Here is a 7,361-nt window from a genome sequence, read left to right as displayed (position 1 = left end):
CTAGCTCTGGTCACCCCAAATCTCGTGGTCTTTATAGACGCCCTTTGGCGAAGGGCACGTGCTGTCATCTCAGGGCTCAGAGGAGGTGCCTCTGCCGGATGGACGATGGGTTCAGACGCCCTCTAAGGCTTCAACGCGATTGGACTGGCAGGGGCTGCCGGATGAGGGGGAGGAGAAAAGAGTATTTGCAAATGTTAACAAGAAAGGAGGGAAAAAGAAGTGCCAAGGAAAAGAAGCAAGCCAAGGGCTATCCTGCCCTGCACTCCACGGTGACTTCCCACGAGGTGTGTCTTGTTCACCTCTCAGGTGCTTCCCATGCCAAGATTTTCCGATTCTGGTGAAAACTGGTAGCATTTTCTATTTTCAGTGAAAACATAGGAATCAGAAGTGATGTGACTTAAACATTTCCCCAAAGTGAGGGCAACATATGTTAACCACAAACCAACAGTGCGAGGGTAGTCCTTGCCCTTGAAGACCTTGCTCCCTTCCCAAACCCTTTCCTTGGGCTTAGTGAGGGGGGCTTGGCCATGAGAGGTAGAATGCGCTGTGTCATTCCAGGCCCGTGGAGTGACCCTGCCCATCTGGGGTACCAGGCAGCTGTGATAACTCAGCTGAACAATTAACATAAAGTGGGAAGTTGATTTGCTGCTCAGTGCAGAGGTGGCCCCTTGCCAATGTCGGGGAGGCCGATGGCAAACACCTGTGCCTCCTCCCATTGGTGCCTCACTCCGCCACGACAGGGAGGTCTGGAGGGGATGAGCCGAGCACACGGTCTGTCAGATCCAGAAGCTATTTTCTCCCCTTTCCACGGGTGCCTGTTCTCTGTAATGTGACAATTTTACAGTGGCTGCCTGAGAACCCTACAAATCTCTAATCTGCCAGTAAGCAAAATAAATATATAAATAAATAAAAAATCCATCATCAGCTCCTGGCCTCCTGACCCAATCTTGAAATGTGTTGCAAATACGCTGACACTGAAGTTGCTGCATTTAACGGCAAACGGCACCAGACTCCATCTCACACCTGGGCTGGGCTGGCTTCCCACATGAGTAGGCTTCAGGATCTTCTTCGGGCTGTGGGCATCACAACACACTCAGAATGACAAATCCAGGAGTAGGTAAGGGAGCCAGAACAGGAGGAGAAAGGGTCTGCCTTCTTCGAATTCCTTCCTTTAAACTGAGGCGTTAATAATGACAATGGCCCTAATTATATCTTGGAGCTCCTCTTCCCTATCAAGGATCTCAAACATAACCAGATGCCATTATCTCATTAATCTTTACCTATGGCTGATGAACATTCAGTTTTAATTTAGAAAGGCAGCCGGGAGGAGAGATCACTTACCCAAGACAGAAGACAAGATACAAAAGCGTCTTTAAACTCTGGTGGCATATTAGAATCTCTTGGGGGAGTTTAAAAAATACACGAATAAATACATGAATATTACCCAGACCAGTTGTTCCAAACATATTTAAAAGTTTTCCACTAACTGAATTAAAACTCTCTCAGATAGGGGCGCCTGGGAGGCTCAGTGGCTTAAATGTCTGCCTATGGCTCAGGTCATGATCCCAGGGTCCTGGGATCGAGTCCTGCATCAGGCTCCTTGCTCAGTGGGAAGCCTGCTCCTCCCTCTCCCCTGTCACTCCCCTGCTTGTTCTCTCTCTGACAAACAAATAAATAAAATCTTAAACAAACAAACAAAACAAACAAACAAACCTCTCCAAGATAATTCCATTAGTGCAGCCTTCAGATAGAACCGTGTTGGGAGGCACAAAATTTAACACCCATTCATTTAAAAATATCTATCTGTGTGGGTAGGCTAAGCAAGCAGCCTTCCATGAACCCACCAGTAAGTACCACAACACAGAGGTAATAGTCTTAGGTGGCCTAGGTGTCTTATCATCCAAGGTTCTCCTCTCTGCTGCTGAGGGGGAAGAGAGACCTGTGTTCACTGATTGCTTACTCTATGCCGGGCACTCTGCGTATGAACCCATGTTGGTCTTCATAGCAACCCTATGAGGTGGACGTAATGAATCCAACTCTACCTGTGGGGAGAAAATGTGAGGCTTGGGGAGGTTACCTTCTTGCAAGGCAGGGGGTTGGGCAACATGGGAGATTGGAACCCAGGTCAGAGTCCACCGAAGCAAAGTTGGAAATGTGTACTGTTGTCCCCTTCATGTGAATGGAACTGCCTCCAAGCCTCTCTTCTGATAGGGATGGAAAGGAACACATTTGTCAAATCAACTGCCACATGACAGGGAAGGAAGGCACCATTAATTTCTAGAAAAGAAATTACACCTGACACGATGGCTGCATTTGGGGTCTCTACCTGTTGAGTTCGTGGTAGTCTGTGGTACTCTAGGTTCTGTCTGGTTTTTGCAGGAGCAAGACCGCTGAGTCAAATGGAGATATAATTGGAACCACAACCTCGGCTTCCTTTAGATCAGGGCTTTCCACTGTGTAAATGATATGAGCCACATACGTAATTTAAAAATGTTTAAGAGCCACATTAAAAAAAAGGAAAAAGAGGCAGTGAGATTAATTTGAGCAATATATTTTATTTAACTCAATCTATTAACAATATTTTAATATGTAGTAAACAAAATACTATTGAGATATTGTACAGTCTTTTTTCGGTGCTAAGAGTATCTTATATCTACAGCACATTCCAATTCAGATGTTAAAGCTTCATCAGAAATACTCAATCTATATTTAGATTTCATAAAATTTACAGTTGAAAAAGTAGCCTCATTATACTCAAGTTTTTCCAAACATATTTAAACATTTCCCAACAACTGATTTGAGTATGTTTTAAAATTCTATTAATCACAATTAAATAAAATAAAAAATTCCATCTCTCAGTTGCACTAACAACATTTTAAGTCCTCAGTAGCCACGAGTGGTTAGGGATAAGAATCAGGCAGTATAGTTTGAGATCTTTAAGAGAGGAGGTCCCATTTTTTGGTATATCCCCTTTGGCATGATTTTATTTTTTTTATTTTCTTGTCTGGGAGGTGGCAGGTAGAAGTTTCTCCACTAGGACAGCTCATACCACTCAGTCTTGAAATGCAGGGTAGGGGCGGTGCTCACGGCGGACAATGTTTGTGCTGATTATACATTTGGGAGCCAAAGAAACGACCGCCAGATTAGTCTGCAGACTCAGCGGACCCACTCTTGAATTGAACTTTGCCCAAGATTCCATTTGTTACCTCGTTTCCACAGGCCCCTACTGTAACAGGCCTCTGGGTATCATCATCAACCTGGATCCTATGTTGAACAGTCTTCAGAATGTTGGGGTATGCCGCCTTGTCTAACCTGAGCAGTTACCAACCAAGTGGTAGAAGATCCCTTTGAAAAAGGTCGGGGGGCAGGGAGCGGAAGAGTGTGTACTTGCTGTGATATTGTGGGGGTCTCTTCCTTGGGGACTTGGCTTCTTCCTCAGTCATTGGGTTCTGGGTCATAACACTAGGCGAGAGATTATGATACGAAAATAACCACCCTGGTCACCTAACCATCTGTGTGATCTCTTTAGTTGGTACAAGTTGAGTAGTACCCTTGTTGGATGCCTCTTTTGCTCCTGATGCCTCAGCAGAAACTCTTTGCAGGGCAGCCCCCTCTTTCCGCCTCTCTACTGTCCTGCTGCTCATTATGACAACTGAATTCACCTGGACCCTAAGGGTTAGTGGGTGACCAACTTGCCTCTCTTATTTTGGTGTCCTTTCATCCCTTTATTATCAATGAGTCTAGTCGTACAATGGCCTTTCCTACTGTTAGCCTGGGCCTAGAGGGGAGAGCTACCACTGTATTTCTCAGGGATACTGGTGCCATTCCTACTAGAGTCTTCAGAGTCATCTTGTAGATTTTCTGGACTTTCTTAGTATATCTGTTCTAGCATCTCCACTTTTCTGAGACTTCTGCTCCCTTCTTCCACCACGGCCTTGGCAGTTCTGGCATGTCGACCTCACTTAACGTGAGCATTGTTTTTCTCATTCTTCCAGCAGCCATCTTGTAGTGAGCTTACACCATCTCCCAGGGTTCCTGCCACCATGCGAAATCTTTCATCCTGGGAGAGGATCTCAAATTGACAAACTCGTATTTATCCAATCTTATATGCCAGCCTTCTTGATTAAGCACCTCCAGAATATAGTTCCATGAATACTCTCCCAGCTTTTGCTGGTGCGTGCTAGCTAGGTCTTGGAGCGCCTTAAAAATAGAGCTCCTTTGGGGCATCTTCGTGGCCCAGTCAGTTGAGCATCTGACTCTTGATTTCAACTCAGGCCTTGATCACAGGGTTGTGAGTTCAAGCCCCACGTAGGGTTCCATGCCTAGCCTGGAGCCTCCTTAATACACACACACACACACACACACACACACACACGTAGAGCTCCTTTTTCCATAACAGGCATGGCATGTCCTCAGTAGAGTTATGTTATGACTTAACTAAACCTAGTTACTAGATTAGTAATCAGTAAGGGAAGTGGGGGTAGTTCTTGAGTGGGACACTTGTGGCTTTGCAGGAGTGAAGACGTTCATAATCTCCAAAATCAGTGATGGAGGATTGTTTCTCCTTAGGAGGGGGTGGGACACTTCTGTAGGCTCAGAACTTTTAGGCAATCCATAGATTCAAAAAATCTGTGGTGAGGGGAGGGGAGTGGAAATAACTCAGCCATTCCCACCCGTGTCAGGGTTTTCATCTTATTCTAACCACAGCCCTGACCTCGACAGAACAGACCTTCCTTGGTTGGGAGTTTATAGTTTGGGCTCAGATATCCTGACCATTGTGTTCTGGTCCTGGCCTTCAGCCTTTTCTGCCATTGCCCTGCATGAGATGAGGTCCTTTTTATATGCTACCAAGGAGGTCTTCTGGCTTTCATACTTAGATTTCAGTTGGGATTAGTCCTCTACAGCTTTTTCTTACATTTTTTCAGGGTATCAATGAAGCCTAATGATAGCCAACATTGTTGTTGTTTTTAATAAACGTATTATGTATTACTAGCCCCAGGGGTACAGGTCTGTGAATCACCAGGTTTACACACTTCACAGCCCTCACCGTATCACATACCCTTCCCGATGTCCATAACGCCACCACCAACATTGGTTTTATAATTGCTATTACCACCATAGTTCTCAAACACCTGTTACACTGCAACAGCTAATGCATCCCCTTCCACTGGTTTTCATCTCAATACACCCCCAGTAGCTATTTTTATAACAGGACTGGACTGCTCTGTTGTGCCAGGGGATAGCAGTGCTCCCAGTTCTACCAGTGAGTGATGGGGTCTCTTTGCCGGCCAGAATGGAAATGAGGTACTACCCAGGCCCCTAATGAATCCCCTCCTTTCTCTTACCACTTGTTCTGCTAATTGTTGTAGGTTGGGTTCCTTGGAAGGGAGGCTCTGAGGTTGAGTTTGGCATTCAAGAGGTTTATTAAGGAAGGCCCTTGGGAGGGGAGTGGAATGAAGATGTGTATGCAGGGAGAAATCAAGCTTCCATGTAGGTCTAGCACAGTCACAGCTGAACTTTTGGTAATCTCTGCAGCTAAGCGGCTCTTAGACTTATCTAGAACTGGTACGAGGTGGCTGCTGGGCCTCTATACTTGTTCACTGCCCAGTCATTTGATGAGGATTATGAGAAGGGACTGGTACATGGAGACTGTCTGCAGTGGTACTTAGTACTGGGGCAAAAAGTCCTGCACTGATGGAGGACCTGGGTGGTGTAACCTATGTCCACCATGATGTCCAATCCAGAGAATCTTTTTCTTTATTGAGGTATGATTGGCGTATAACATTAAACTAGTTTCAAGTATACAACATAATGACTCAATATTTGTATGCATTGTTAGGTGATCACCACAGTCTAGCAAATATCTGTCACTGTACATAGTTACAATTTTTTTTTCTTGTGGTAAGAACAGAGATTCTTAAACTTGTAAAAATGAAGAGATATTGTATGCCTTCTTTCATGCACTTCAATTGGAGTCAGTGGCTTCTAGAATTAGAATTGATTGTGTGTTTCTCTGTTTACCACTAAACCGAATTCTTTGAAGGGAGGAATTCTGTCTTCTGTATTCTGTATCTTGGGTCTTGAATAAATGGCAAAAGGCCTAGGTTTAGACACATAGCAGGCATTTAAGACATGTTGTTATTGAATATTGACTGAAGGTTTATGACTGATCACATTGGATGGGCTACTAGGCTTTTGGAAGTGAAGTTGTTAGTTATTAGAGTTCAAGTCTATAGCTAAAATACTCTTTCCCATTGGCAATCCTGGTAAGTTAATTCCGCAAATGTTAATGAGCATTTGCTCAATGCTAGGCATGATTCTAGATGTTATGAGAGATAAAATGATGAACATGACATCATTCCCGCCCTCAATGGGGTGACGACTTTGAAAACCGGCAAAAGGGGATTGGAGATCTATGATGTCATACTTTCAGATTCATCGGTAGGCTTTGATCTTTGGGTAACTCTGGGCTGATTCTTATAATTCTAAATGAGTGGATTCAGGCCAGGTATGTGTGATGGGCTAGACAAGAAGAATGTGTACAGTTCAAGCCTGCATAGTAATGTCTTTGATGGTATTAAGTAGCAGCATACTGAGGTATAATATAGGGTTGTGTATAATGGTTTACACCTGTGCTAATACAGTGGCCACTAGCTGCATGTAGCTATGTAAATATAAAATTAAAATTAATTTAAAACTAAATAAAATTACAAATTTAGTTCCTCAGTTGCACTAATCACATTTCAAGTACTTAATAGTGGTATGTGACTAATCGTTACTCTATCGGGTAGAACCAATTTTAGAACATTTCCATTCCTACAGAAAATTCAACTGGATGGCAATGGTTTAGACTATCGCTGACTTACAGAACATTAGAGCAGAAATTGCTTTTCTTATTTATTAGATAGGGACACTGGGACCTATAAAGCTACCAGGTCTAGGATCACCTGAGTCTCAGTTCAATGATTCTTTGTTTACAGATTTCTTTCTTTTTTTTTTTTTTTTTTTAGATTTTATTTGTTTATTTGACAGACAGAGATCACAAGTAGGCAGAGAGGCAGGCAGAGAGAGAGGAGGAAGCAGGCTCCCTGCTGAGCAGAGAGCCCGATGCAGGGCTCCATCCCAGGACCCTGAGATCATGACTTGAGCCGAAGGCAGAGGCTTTAACCCACTGAGCCACCCAGGCGCCCCTACAGATTTCTTATAGTTCATAGGCTTGGGAGAGCCTCTTAATAGCCCAAGACACCTAATATAATACAAATTATCCATCCATCCACCCATCCATCCATCCATCTGTCCATTTCTCCTCCTACCCTCCAACATACTCTACTTCTTCTTCTGTCTGTACTGGTTGCTGAATC

This window comes from Mustela erminea, chromosome 8 (genome assembly GCF_009829155.1).
Source record: "Mustela erminea isolate mMusErm1 chromosome 8, mMusErm1.Pri, whole genome shotgun sequence".
NCBI classification, from domain to species: Eukaryota; Metazoa; Chordata; class Mammalia; order Carnivora; family Mustelidae; genus Mustela; species Mustela erminea.
This window is presented reverse-complemented; position numbering follows the sequence as displayed.